We start from the raw sequence: 15,330 nt of genomic DNA on the forward strand, positions 1-15,330 counted from the left end.
GACTTGGGAGCCTAAGACTGTATAGAACATTACATTTAAATATGTGAAAAACTGTCTGAGAATTCCATAATAAAAGGAAAGTTTAAACTTAAATAGAGGGGGGTTTGCCTGTTGGGCAGGAGATCCAGAGCCTCTAAGCGCGGCTTAAGTCGTTTTTTTTTTTTTTTTTTTTTTTTTTTTGAGTCAGGGTCCCTGTAGCTCTGATTGTCCTAGAAACTCACTAGGCAGAGCAAACTGGCCTTGAGATCAACCTGCCTTTGCCTTCTCCATGATAGGATTAGTAGTGTGTGCTTAGCTCCCAAGGAGGCATTTTCGCAGTTTTAGCCTTATGAGTTAGGTGCCCCTACTGTGGACACCGGGCCCTCGAAATGACATCTAAATGAATAGTTCAGTTTGTCAAGCCAAAATGATTGCTTTACTCCAAATAAGTATTCTCTTTTAAAAAAGCCAAGTTTAGCAGCTTAATGTTTTTGGCCAGGTTTTCTTCATTCTGGAGGCATTTATCTGGTATTTAGCTATCTCCTGTTTATTAAAGATTTCAGTAAGCCTAGTTAAAGGCGATGTTTGCATGGTTTCTCTTGATCTGTTTGTCTAGTTTGATTTGAAATTCTTTGTGCCAGTAAAAGCAATCCTAGCAGAATTTCTGTAACTCATTTTAAGTCTAGATTTTCTTTGTGTTTGATCATGCTATACCGAAAAGTCATATGTTGTTGTTCCCACAGACCATTTTCAGGCTTTTGGACTTTGTTCTTCTAAATAGCAGTAAGCTACCACTAAGGAATGGTGCTGCCAGTATAATAATGAGGGCTGTGTATGAATCAGTGAAACATAAGATTAATTTTTCTTAAAACCCTAAAGTCTCACCTTAAATTGGCTCTTCACACCAATTGAAATAGCCCTTTCTATATTTAGGGTCGTGAATAGGGTTACTGTGCTATCTTGGTGACATAATATGATTGTGTTTGGAAATTACAACAGCTTATCTTCTGTTCCTAAGCTAATCTAGTCATTGCAGCAATTTTGTGTACCTACTATGTGTTCTCCTAGTAGAGAACATAAAAATTAAGACATGATTTCTATCTGCAATTATTTTTCAATTCTGAGGGGGTAAGTAAAACAAATCAGGGATGGTTAGATGGCACATGGGGTAAAGAAATTTGCTGCTAAGCCTGAGGACCTGGAGTTTAATTCCTGGGAGCCACATGTAGAACAGCCAACTCCTACAAGTTGTCCTTTGACTGCTACATGTCCTTGATGATGAGAACATTAGGCAAATACTCTCTAAATAAAACTAAAACAACAATTTGTATCTCATTCTTCCTTTTGCTTCTCTGGCCCAGATACCTGAGATGTAAGTTCAGATGGGAAATAGCATAATTGATGGATAACCTCACTAGATAAAGAAGCTTTGATTCTCCCGACTTCTAGTGTATTGATTTGTTTTCGGTATTTTCCCTTTTCCTTTTTTCTGCCTATTATCCAGCCAGGTTGTTTATCTTTAATATCCAATGTGTCTAAATCTTATGAGCCCAGTCCCTGGCCTGTAAAGTCAAGAACATTAAGATAGGGGAGAACACTGACCTTGTTGAGGGTCCAGATATCTGCTAGCATCTTAGCTTGGCTTCCAGAAAGATTTGGTGGTGTCTAGTTTTTGATTTAAGAATAAGGAGAAATAAATACATTAAATTATTACATTCTTTTGGTATAAAATGGGACTTTTATTTGCAATACAGTTATTTGAGTTATGTTTTTGTAATTTATTAATTGTGATTAAATTGTGATTCTCAAAGTTCATCATTGTGACTGCCTTCTTTGACTGCTTTGCTGCATGGAGTCTTAGAAAATAGAAGTAGAATTAGAGGAAACATGAAGGTTCTAATGGTGAAAAACTTTTTTTTTTCATTAATTTACTACATCCTGACCATACCCCCCCCTCCTTTTGGTCCACCCCACAGAGCCCTTCCCCTTCCCTACTCCTCTGAGAAGGGGGAGGCCCCTCCTGGGTATCACCCCACCTTGGCACATCAAATCACTCCAGGAGTAGGCCCATCCTCTCCCACTGAGGCTAGACAAGGCAGCTCTGTTAGAGGAATGAGATTCACAGGTTCAGAGGCAGGGGAACCCACATAAAGACCAAGCTGTGTGCATCTGCTACATATGTGCAGAGGGCCTAAGTCCCATGCTTGCTCTTTGGTTGGAGGTTCAGTCTCTGGGAGCCCCCAAGGGTCCAGGTTAGTTGACTCTTGGTCTTCTATGGAGGCCCTGTCCTCTTTGGGGCCCTCAATCCTTTCCCCAGCTCTTCCACAAGACTCCCTGAGCTCCATTTAATGTTTGGCCTTGGGTCTCTGCATCTGTTTCCATTGACTGCTGGGTGAAGCTCTCATTCAGAGTATCATTAATATTGTCAGGGATTGATTCTTGCCCATGGGATGGGTCTCAAGTGAAAGAAAACTAAAATTCAAGGTCCATGATTCAGGCATCTCATGCTGGTCAGTCAGAAGGTTCACAAGCCTAGGGCAAAGAACAGAACAAGCCCAGGCATGTCCGGATAGGCCTGAACAAAGGTTGTTAAGTCATTCCAGGAACTGACTGGCCATAAAGATAGGCATCCGCCCTTCAGAATTGCTGTTACCCTGATCCGCATATACTATTTGCTGATGTTTAAACTAGCCAATCATGTGTAACTGCGCCAATTCCTCCCATACCCCTGACCTTTTTCTATATAAACCTCTAGCTTCTGAGCCTCAGGGTCAGTTCCTCTGTCTCCTGTGTGAGATACATGTCAGCCCGGAGCTCCGATATTAAACTGCCTCGTGTGCTTCCATCAAGATGGTCTCTCGTGTCCCCTGGTAATGATTGAGCTTAAGTCTGGGGCCACTCCCATTGGGGTCCGACAGTACCCCATGGTCAGAGAAGCGCAGGAGGGCATATGCCCCCATATCACCAGACTGCTCCAACAGGGGATCCTAGTCCTATATAAGTCTCCTTGGAATACCCCCCTACTCCTGGCAAAGAAACCGGGGACAAATGACTACCGCCCTGTACAGGACCTTAGAGAGGTGAATAAGAGAGTTCAAGACATCCACCCCACAGTGCCCAATCCTTAGAACCTGCTCAGCACACTGCCGCCCAAAAGAACCTGGTATATGGTCTTAAATCTTAAAGATGCGGGCTGGTGAGATGGCTCAGTGGGTAAGAGCACCTGACTGCTCTTCCAAAGGTCCTGAGTTCAAATCCCAGCAACCACATGGTGGCTCATAACCATCTGTAACAAGACCTGACGCCCTCTTCTGGAGTGTCTGAAGACAGCTATGTGTGTAATTACATATAATAATAAATAAATAAAGCTTTAAAAAAAAAAATCTTAAAGATGCTTTCTTTTGCCTGAGGCTACACCCTAACAGCCAGCCCTTGTTTGCCTTCGAATGGCGAGACCCAGAGAACGGAAGGACCAGGCAGCTCACGTGGACGAGACTGCCTCAGGGATTCAAAAATTCATCCACTCTGTTTGATGAAGCCCTACATTGAGATCTTGCCTCCTTTCGGGCCAACAATCCCCAGGTGACTCTCCTACAATATGTAGATGACCTTCTATTGGCCACGGAAACATGCGAGGAGTGTGAACTTGGGACTCAGAACATCCTGGCCGAGTTAGGTGAGTCGGGGTACCGGGTTTCGGCTAAGAAGGCACAGTTATGTCAGATTGAGATAACCTACTTGGGATATACCCTGAAGAATGGACAATGATGGCTCACCGAAGCTAGGAAGCAGACAGTTACAGATCCCGACCCTAACCACCCCTTGCCAGGTAAGAGAATTCCTGGTGACTGCAGGATTCTGTAGACTCTGGATCTCAGGGTTCGCTACTTTGGCAGCCCCATTATACCCCCTAACAAAAGGAAAAGGAAAGTTCACTTGGACTAAGGAACATCAATTGGCTTTTGAGACTCTTAAAAAGGCACTGCTACAGGCCCCTGCCCTAGCACTGACTGATTTAAACAAGCCTTTCACCCTATATATCAGTGAGAGAAATGGAGTACCCAGAGGGGTCCTCACTCAATCCCTAGGACCCTGGAAGCGCCCAGTAGCCTATCTGTCAAAGAAACTGGACCCCGAGGCTAGCGGATAGCCCTCCTGTCTACGGGAAATAGCAGCCACAGCTGTGTTGGTGAAAGATGCTGATAAACTTGACTATGGACCAAAATGTGACCGTGGTAGCCCCGTACACCCTTGAGAGCATTATTCGGCAGCCACCGCTGGATGACTAATGCCTGGATGACCCACTACCAGAGCTTGTTGTTGACTGAGCAGATGACCTTTGCTCCACCTGCCATTCTTAACCCCGCTACCCTACTGCCTGAAGCTAACGAAACCCCTGTACATCAATGTAAAGAGATACTAGCAGAGGAAACTGGGACTCGGCCATACTTAACTGACCGACCATGGCCCGGAGTGGTGACCTGGTTCACCGATGGAAGCAGCTTCATGGTAGAAGGTAAGCACAGAGCCGGGGCAGCAGTAGTGGACGGGAAGTCTGTTATATGGGCCAGCGGCCTGCCTGAAGGAACATCAGCCCTAAGAGCAGCGCTTATTGCCTTAACTCAGGCTTTAAAGCTAGCAGAGGGAAAGAGGGAAAGACTATCAATATTTATACTGACAGCCGGTTTGCCTTCGCAGCAGCTCATGTTCATGGGGCGATCTACAGACAGCGTGGACTATTAACTTCCGCTGAAAAAGACATCAAAAATAAAGAAGAGATTCTTAGCTTGTTAAAGACTGTCCATTTGCCCTGTAAGGTGGCGATTATCCATTGCCCAGGACATCAAAGGGGAACCGGACCTATAGAAAAAGGAAATCAGATGGCAGACCAGGTGGCTAAGGAGGCGATGCAGGGGCCTAATTACTTTGGTAATTAAACCCACACCCCAGCTGGTTGAGGAGATCACAGAAAGAAGGATCCTCACAGAAGAAGAGGGGCTGGAATATTTGACTAATACACACCGCCTCACTCACCTGGGACCCAAAAAGATGACAAAGCTAGTCAATAGATCCCCTTACCATATTCCTAGACTACAGAATGTAATAGAGGACCTAGTGAAGAACTGTTGAGCATGTGCGCTTACCAATGCCGGGTCCAGCAAGCTCCATGGTGGAAGACGCTTACAAGGAGATAGGCCTGGGACTTACTGGGAGGTCGACTTTACCGAGGTCAAGCCAGCCTGATATGGAAATAAGTACCTTCTAGTTTTTGTAGATACCTTTTCAGGGTGGGCTGAAGCACTCCCCACCAAGAGAGAAACGGCTAATATGGTGACCAAGAAGATACTCTAAGAAATCTTTCCCCGTTTCGGGATACCTAAGGTAATTGGGTCAGACAACCGGCCTGCCTTTGTTGTGTAGGTAAGTGAGGGATTGGCCAGACAGCTGGAGATAAATTGGAAGTTACATTGTGCTTACAGACCCCAGAGTTCAGGACAGGTAGAAAGGATGAATAGAACTCTAAAAGAGACCTTGACTAAATTGACCTTAGAGACTGGCGGGAGTGATTGGACAGCCCTTCTTCCTTATGCCTTATTCTGGTTCCTGAATACTCCTGGAGCCTCCAGTCTAACCCCTTTCGAACTGATGTTTGGGGCGGCCCCACCTATCTGTGTGACTGTAGAGAATAGAACCTGTCCTGATGTTTCCTCCATTTCCTCATCTCGCCTCCTAGCCCAACTGAAGGCTCTCGAAACCATGAGGAAAGAAATCTGGGAGCAGTTTAAAGAAATCTATGTCGCTGGCAACCTACTGGTGCCACACCAGTTTGAAGTGGGAGACACGGTCCTGGTGAGGAGACACCAAGCAGGGAACCTCGAGCCACGGTGGAAAGGACCCTACCTGGTGATGTTAGCTACACCCACCGCCACTTGGGTTCATGCCTCACACGTTAAGAAGGCTTCCCCTGAGTCTGGTCGAGATGAGTGGACGCTGGAAAAGACTAATAATCCTCTTAAGTTGCGCTTGTGTCACAAGAGCAACTCAGAACAGAGACCTCACCCTCATGCCCCAATTCAACAAACTTGGGAAGTGTTCAATGAAGAGGGGAACATTGTTTGGTCGACCACCGCTGCCCCCCCCTCCCCCCCCCGTGGACTTGGTGGCCCGACCTTACGCCTGATATTTGTAAGTTAACAGCAGGATTACTTACCTGGGATATCCCTGACCACTCCTACCTTCTTAAACCACCAGCTGAAAAACAGTGTGTCCCCGAGCGGGATAGGGAGCACGTTTAGATGCTTGGGACAGTTTTACTGGGCCAACCTTCGGTCCGCAGAATTTTATGTTTACCCTGGCCAAGGCCAGGGCCTAAAGTTTCGGCATAAGTGTGGGGGGGCATCGGACTTCTATTGTGCTGCATGGGGTTGTGAAACCACAGGAGAGGTTCACTGGAAACCTTCCTCTGCTTGGGACCTGATCACGGTAAAAAGGAACAGCAGCTATGACAAGCCAAACCAAGGTGAGAAAGATAGTTCTAAATATCCTGAGAAAGGGTGTGCCCATCGCAACAGCCCCGATGGAGCTTGCAAAGGTAGATATTGCAACCCCATACTTACAAAATTTCACTGACAAAGGGAAACAAGATCTTCAGAGCTGGCTTAGGGGAAATAATTGGGGTTTGCGATTGTATGCCGCAGAGAAAAATCATGGATTGATTTCAGAATCAAACTGACAGTAGGAAACCCTTCCACAGTGCCCATAGGACCTAATAAGGTCCTTCCTGAACAGGGTCCCCCTGCCAGATCCAAACCCCTGACTCTATCCCTATAACTGTGAGCCCCCTCAATATCAGCACTCCCCAAGAACCCTTGACCATTATCCCTACAAACCCCTTGACAGGACAAAGACTGTTCAATCTGGTCAGAGGAGCCTTTTATGCCCTTAACAGCACGGGTCCAGATGCTACTACTGACTGCTGGTTATGCCTATCCTCAGGCCCTCCCTACTATGAAGGGATTGCCTTTAATGGAGATTTCAATAGCACCAGTAGTCACGCTTCTGCTCATGGGGAACAGGAAAGAAACTAACCCTGACTGAAGTGTCAGGAAGGAGCCCTGGTCTCTGCATAGGGACACCTCTCCTTTCCCACCAGGACAGGACAGATACCAACTATTACCTTGTACCTTCTCCAGTCGGCTGGTGGGCCTGTACAGGGCTCACCCCATGCGTATCAACTAGAGTTTTTGACCCCTCTCGTGATTTCTGTGTCATAGTTCAGCTTCTACCTCGTGTGTACTATTATCCCACTTCCCGCCTAGAAGATGAGTATACCAATAAGAGATTAAAAAGAGAACCAGTCTCCCTTACCCTAGCTGTGCTAATGGGGGTTGGTATTACGGCAGGAGTAGGAACGGATGTAACAGACTTACTTGAAAATAGACAAGCAATCCAGTCTTTAAGAGAAGCTATAAATGAAGATCTAGGGAATGTTAGAAAAATCTATTGATGCCTTAGAAAAATTATTGATCTCTCTATCAGAAGTAGTGTTACAAAACAGAAGAGGTTTAGATTTATTGTTTTTAAAGGAAGGAGGACTATGTGCATCCCTGAAAGAAGAATGCTGCTTCTACACAGACCACACGGGAATAGTCAGAGATTCTATGCAAAAATTAAGGGAAAGACTGGAAAGAAGGAAGCGAGAGTGAGAAGCTCAACAGGGATGGTTCGAATCGTGGTACTCTAAATCTCCATGGATGACCACTTTATTTTCTTCTTTAGCCGGGCCAATTTTTATTATGTGCTTGGTTTTAATCTTTGGCCCCTGTTTAATAAATAAGTAGGGTAAATGCAGTACAGCTCATGGTTCTCCAACGTCAATACCAGCCTATAGTTAAGATAGAAGAAGAATATGATTTCCACTCTCCATATGAAGATACAGACCTTTGAAATTCTAACATTAGAATTAGTTAGTAGAAGAAGAGGGGAATGAAAGAAAACTAAAATTCAAGGTCCATGCTGGTCAGTCAGAAGGTTCACAAGCCTAGGGCAAAGAACAGAACAAGCCCAGGGATGTCCGGATAGGCCTGAACAAAGGTTGTTAAGTCATTCCAGGAACTGACTGGCCATAAAGATAGGGGAGGCATGCTAGGACATGTCTGGACAATCCCAGCTGAGTCATGGGCCATCTGGTCTGGCGTCTCTCTGTCTCTTGCCCTTCTGACACAATTTGAGGTTAACCGTTAACCAGATGCTCTGTCGACACAGATAGGCACCCGCCCTTCAGAATTGCTGTTACCCTGATCCGCACATACTATTTGCTGATGTTTAAACTAGCCAATCATGTGTAACTGCGCCAATTCCTCCCATACCCCTGACCTTTTTCTATATAAACCTCTAGCTTCTGAGCCTCAGGGTCAGTTCCTCTGTCTCCTGTGTGAGATACATGTCAGCCCGGAGCTCCAATATTAAACTGCCTCGTGTGCTTTCATCAAGACGGTGTTTCCTTGGGTGCGCGCCATCCTGAGACTTGACTAGGGGTCTCCCTGAGTGGGAGTCTAACACAAGTTGGACCAGTCATTGGCTGGCCATTCCCTTCATCTCTGCCCCGTCTTTGTTCCTGCACGTCTTGTGGGCAGGACACATTTGGGTTAAAAATTTTGTGGGTGGGTTGGTGTCCTGTGTGGGAGTCCTACCTGGCTACAGGAGGTGGCCACTTCAGGCTCCATATCCCCCCACTGCTAGGATTCTCAGAGTCAACCCATAGACTCTCTGGGGCCTCCCCCAGTCCTCGGTCACTGGCAAGTCCTAGAGATTGCCCCTCCCCCCAGTTTCTTTCTGTTTGCTCTCTACACCTGATCCCATAACCCCTATCTCTTAAGGGAGAAGAGTTGCTTAGGATGGTTGATTATGGCCATGATTTCTTCCTGCAATTTAGCATTGCCTGAGAGGTCTAAAAGAATAAGTTGGTTCTTGAGATGGCTCAGTGGCTAACTATATAAACCTGGCATCCTGAATTCATCACCATTCATGCAAAGGTTTAAGGAGTGAACCAGCTCCTAGAACTTACTCCCTCTCCCTCTCCACCTCTCTCATAATTAATGGGGCTGGAGAGATGGCTCAGTGGTTAAGAACATTTGCTGTTCTTCCAGAGGACTCCAGTTTGATTCTCACCATCTACTTGTGAGTCATAGCTGTCTGTAACTCTAGTTTCAGGGAATTCAATGCTCTGTGGGCACCAGGCACAAAAGTGGTATACAAACAAACATGTAGGTAAAATACTCATATACATAAAATACGCTAATAAACAGTATTAAGGTTGAAGCATGTCTTGAAGATTAGAGATAATGTTGAAGGCAGTGAACTGGAGACCACCAAGGTATTTTCTGGTTCTACGTGACCTATAAATGTCTTTGGAGGAGATAAAAATGCTGAGAATGAGGTAGTTTCATATCTTTGACAACTAAACTTGGAACAAGAAGGTCTACTCTTCTTATATGGCACTAATAAACTGGAGAAATAATTTTTCTCACTGAAATTCCATTTTCTTATAAGTTAGTGTTAATATTCTATATCTGCTTTCCTTACTGTGTAAGGAAAATGAGGTGCTGCTGGATCAATGACTCAGAGGTTAAGAGCACTCACTGACTGCTCTTCCAGAGTTCCTGTGTTCAATTCCCAGCAACCACATAGTGGTTCACAACCATCTGCAATGGGACCTGATGCCCTCTTCTGGTGTGTCTGAAGAGAGCGATGGTGTACTCATATACTTAAAATAAATAAATGAATCTTTTAAAAAAGAAAAAAAGTCGGGTAGTGGTAGTGCACGCCTTTAATCCCAGCACTTGGGAGGCAGAGGCAGGTGACTTTATGAGTTGGAAACCAGACAGGCTGTCTACAGAGTTCCAGGACAGCCAGGGCTACACAGAGAAACCCTATCTCGAAAAACCAAACCAAACCAAAAAAACGACAAAAAAAAAGAAAGAAAGAAAATGAGGTAATGTATTAAAAGTGCAACATAAAGTAAAATGGTAAAGCAGTTGTAATGTGGCAAATCAGTGAATCATTGTCAGAAGGAATAGGTAAGTGGCAGGGGCTTCCACAGGGAGGGATCTCTTTGGGCTGTAGTTATCTGAGACAGCAAGAGTAATCCGAACTGGTCTAAGATTAGGAGAAGTCACTTCAGTATCTTGAGTTGGGTTGGTCTTGTCTTGTATAAGGATAGTGAATGTTGTTTGTCTTTGTCCTCATTTCTGATATTCTGTCTATGATTATAAGTGATTAAGTGCCAGTATTTCTGTTTCTGGACTATATTACCCAGACTTTTATCTAGAAGCAACACTCATATATTTTCTTTTTTCAGTTAAAGTAAATTAATCCTCCCCCCTTCTACTTAGAAGAGAGATAGATGATGGTTTGTATGATGTGAACCTGGAGCAGAGAGACAGATGAATGACCAGAGTAGCATCCATGTTCCTGGTAATGATTAGCAGGAGGAAAGCAGGAGGGATATTAGTTAGGTTTCTGATGCTGTGATAAAACATCATGACCAAAAGCAGCTTGGGGAGGAAAGGGTTTATTTCATTTTACAGTTTCTGGTCCATCAGCCAGGGAAGTCAGAGGCCACAGAGTTATTTCCTGACTTGTTCCCATGGCTCACTTGGCCTCCTTATAAAATAATTTTAGAATTATCGTATTTGATGTGAATGAATGTTTTGCCTGCATGTATGTATGTGCACTGTGTGTGTGCATGGAGGTCAGAAGAGAGTGAAGGGTTTCTTGAATTTGGAGTTACAGATGGTTGTGGACCACCAAGTGGGTGCTGGGAGCTAAGCCCAGATGCCTGCAAGAGTAACAAGTACTTTTTTGTTTCTTTTTTTAAAGATTTATTTATTTTATGTATGAGTACACTGTCCCTGTTCCTGTCTTCAGACACACCAGAAAAAGGTATCAGATTCCATTGCAGATGGTTATAAGCCACCACGTGGTTGCTGGGAATTGAACTTTGGAAGAGCAGCCTTTAACTGCTGAGCTTTCTCTCCAGTGTCAAGCCTGTTTTTTTTTTTTTTTTCTTTCCCTCTTTTATTTTAAAGAGTTATTTATTTTATCTATATGAATACACCATAACTGTCTTCTGACACACTCAGAAGATGGTATTGGATCCCATTACAGGTGGTTGTGAGCCATCATGTGGTTGCTGGGAATTGAACTCAGGACCTGTGGAAGAGCAGCTAGTATTTTTAACTGCTGAGCCATCTCTTCAACCCCCTCAAGCCTGTTTTCTTATCTATCCAGGACCACCTGCACAGGGGTGATATCACTCCTAGTGAGCTGGGCCCTCCTACATCAATCATTGCTTGTAGGTCAGTCTATGGAGCTATCCTTTTAATTGAGATTTTCTTCCCATGTATGTAGAGAGCTTGTTTGTTTTTTCTTAAAGCAGAAGAGATGGGAAACACCGAGATAGCTTCACCCTATTACTTGTGTATTTTCTCAGGGGAAAAACGACCATCTTTATTAGCTTTTAATCCTGCCAGTGGAACCTTGCTGGGCGTTTTTTTACCAAAGCACTTTGAAGCCTGGCATGAACGTAGATCATGTCTTAGAACCTTTTTTTCTTTGTTCTATGAGCAAATATTAGAAAATGTACCTTAAATTACCTGGCTGAGGAAAAAAGATGGCCCTGGCTGCTCCCTAATGTTAAATAGTATCAGCTCTTGATTCTGTGTCTGTAGGGCATTGCTTAAGAATCAAGGGGTTTTGGAGTTTCCACTAGAGACATTAACCAGAGGGATATTAGGCTCCTGCTCAGTTTGAATATTTGTTTTAAAAAAAAAAAAATCTGACCTGGGTACTGAATCTGTCTTCATTTTAATAGCTGCAGTGAATTGTGTGCCCATTTTGTAATGATGCCATACTTAATATCGTGTATTTGTGCTCACAGAGGTGATAAGTTATGTGCTAACCCCTTAAAAATCTTTTTTTTAGTTCTACCTCAGCCTTAAGAAGGTATTTTCTGTTGAGTCCTGTAAGCAAGTGGTGGTGAGGTGGTGGTGGTGGTATGTTCTGTGATCATAAATATAGTTGGGAGATTTCTTAAATAAAAACCAAATGTTTAAAAAGAAAAAACAAACAAATGTTTTTCTAGCAATAAATCTTCCTGGGATTCACTTACTATTTCATGGGTAACTGATTTTTTTTTTCTCTTGTTGGATAGAGGTGTTTTTGCTTTTGTGGAAATATTTAAAAACACCAGAGGCAGTAGAATAATGGAGTATCATCTTGTTTCATGGGCAGCAAACATTTATGTGGGACTATTCACTCCAGTGTTATCTAATGAAGGCAGTTTTGCTCTTTTGCAAATAAAATTTTAGTTGTGAACTTTGGAGACGCAGCCCCTTTAAAACAGTTCTTTTAACATTGGAGACAACCAGGTGCTTTCTGTTCTAGTTCTCTTCAGAGTATTTTATTCTCTAGATCAGAGATCAAAAACTGGCATCCTACTTGTTAGACTCTTAATACCTGTTGTCTTTATTTTATTTATTGTTATTATTATTATTATTATTTTTGAGTTAGATCCTGAGATAACCCTGGTGTGCATTATAAAAGTAACAGATGTGAATGGAGATTTATTTTTGGTTGGTGTACAAAGTAATAGGTTTCATTAATTCACTTTCATACATACATTGCAGTTTGTTCTTATCCCACTTCCCTACTGCCCTTCTTTATGCTCCCTGCCCTTTTTTTACTGGTCCCATTCTTCCCCTAAAGTCTCCCATTTCTGCTTTCTCCCCTGTCCCTTCTCCAGTCTCTTACAGAAAGATCTCTCTCTCTCTCTCCCACCACACACACCCTACAATGTACATACAAGATAAAATGTGGTTATTTGAGTCTTGTTTATTTCTCCAAACAATGGTTTTCAGTTGTAGCCATTTTATTGCAAATGCCATGATTTTACTTTTCTTTGTGGTTGAATAAAATTTCATTGTGTATAAGGAGTACATTTTCTTTATACATTCATCTATCAATGGCTAGGCTGACTCCATTTCCTGGCTATTTTTAGTAGTGCAGCAATAAACATGGATGTTCAAGTACCTTTGTAGTATGTGACTTAGAGTCCTTTGGGTGTACATCCAGTATATAGGCCACATGATAGTTCTATTTTAGGCCCCCCCTTTCTTTTCTTTCTTGGAACTGCCACACTTTAGTATAAGTGGCTGCACCAGACTACAGTCATTCCAGCAGGAGCGTTTCTCCCCATATCCTCCTTCACAATTGTGCTTTGTTTCTCTAATGGCTAAGAATAGTCACTACTTTTTCAGATGTTTACTGGTCGTTTGTATTTGAGAACTGTCTAATCAGTTTACTGGGTATGGGGGTGAGTGTACATCCTAGGCCAGGTTGCTGGATATGCCTCATTTGAAGAAAGGAATTCCAGGTGCTGCTGGACATGACCTTATAAGAGGAAAGAAAGTTTAATTTGACTACTGGGTTACGAGGCCTCCTTGGTGTGTGAATGTGAGGGCACAGGGTGATGTGCTCCAGGGCAGGTGGGGAGAACAATTGTATTCCTACCAATCTCAGGACAAGATTTTCAGAGCTTGGACATGGCTTGACCCCACTCTTGCTCCATGCCTCCCACCCCCTCACTGCTCCCTTGCCCTAAACCAGTTACAGGAATGGGACTAGGCTTGGGCTATTCTTCAGAAGGGTTCTTCATACCATGAGTGCTCTCTACCAAGGATCGATCCCTCTTTGTCTTATGACTATTGCCTTGCCTGTGTATGTTTTCACTTGGCTTTTTAGGACCCTGTGACTGTTCTGTGGGAAATCTGCAGCATGGAAGGAAGAAACCTTGAGTTTACAGTCTTCACTTACCTTCATATTTCCTCTACTGCTTCCATATGGGAAAGCTACATACTTGTCCTCAAGTTTGTGAGAGCCATACTAATCAACTTTTTTCATTGGTGCCAAGGTGGGAACCAGTTGCTTTTCTGTTTTGCTTTTTCCTTCCACTTTTATCTTGGAAACTTGATTTTGCTACCACCTGTTGAACCCTGAACTTTTGACCTTACCTCTTCTACCTACTAAGTACTAGGATTTTAGGAATATCTGACTGAACTTGTAACATTAAAGAGACTTCAGCTAGTTATAATGCTGTTAAATTTCCTGAGTGTAAGTGAGGTCTCTTTATTTTACTTGGAACCTTGCATGCCACTATGTCCTGGTCCTATGTCCTGGCCTATTATAGGACTTAACAAAAAGGACAGACTTAGTAGAGTTTGTTTTTGTTTAAGTTGACATGATTTGCTATTCCTAATATTTGTAAACTGGCTGTGCATTGTAAGGGAAGTGGGTCTGATGCCATGACTTCTCATTAAAATAAAACCTGTTTTACTTAGGAGTTACCTGATTCTTTTTCTTGTGGCTGCAATTAGCAGTCACTCCTGTGTATGAAAAATAGGCATCTTCTGAGCAAGAAACTTCTGGAAGTTATTGTAACATGGTCATTGTAGGATGTAGAGTGCCTGAGAGGATGCCAGTAAGTGTGTAACTCAAAAGGTATTTAAACTAAGCTCTTGTGATGCTAGTTTCTCAGATGGAGGCACATGCTTGCATGTGGCAAATATGTAAAATCTCAATACACTCGAAGTGTTAATGCACTTCATTTCTTTTGCATTTAAGAACTGGCAGTTTTAAAATTCTTTCTTGAGGGGGTGTTGGGGTTTGGTTTATTTTATTTTGTTTTATTTTTTTGAAACAGGTTCTCTACATATCCCTGGCTGTCCTAGAACTTACTGTGTTGATCAAGCTGGCCTTGAACTCACAGAGATCTAACTTGTTGGGATTAAAGGCATGCCCCACCATGCCCAGACAGAGTTTGCTCTTAATGTTAAATTACATAGAAAGGGATTTGTGTGTATGTTGTTGAAGATCTAACTTAAGGCCTGATTGTGCTAGGCAAGTACTTTACCACTAAACCAAACCCTACCCTGTTTCTAAGTTGTATGGAATGGTAAATAATTGGCATGCATTTTTAAAACTTGTATGTGTGTGTGTACACTTGTATATAAACGGATGTGGTGTTTTGTTTTGTTTTGTTTTGTTTAAGGTTAAATGAGAAAATGTCAAAGAATGAAAAGATCATAGAAAGGCGTTTGACCTTCCAGTGGATTGAAAGATCATAAAAAGCCTTTTGACCTTCCAGTGGATCTAATGTTACTAGATCTTGACAACTATTTGTCAAGGAGAAAAATTTATAAAAGTGATGGTATTTACATTTAAAATTTCAAGGACAAGCCGGGCATGGTGGCGCATGCCTTTAATCCCAGCACTAGGGAGGCAGAGGCAGGC

General features: G+C 43.1%; 1 protein-coding gene and 1 pseudogene across 6 annotated transcripts in view; both read left to right on the top strand.

Moving 5' to 3' along the window:
- Nucleotides 1–15,330, top strand: part of Raly (RALY heterogeneous nuclear ribonucleoprotein) — an 85,163-nt gene that overhangs the window by 8,083 nt on the left and 61,750 nt on the right. The gene's annotated exons all lie outside the window — the stretch shown is intronic.
- On the top strand, nt 6,768–7,926 carry LOC115063595 (annotated as a pseudogene).

This window comes from Mus pahari, chromosome 3 (genome assembly GCF_900095145.1).
Source record: "Mus pahari chromosome 3, PAHARI_EIJ_v1.1, whole genome shotgun sequence".
Taxonomy (NCBI): Eukaryota; Metazoa; Chordata; class Mammalia; order Rodentia; family Muridae; genus Mus; species Mus pahari.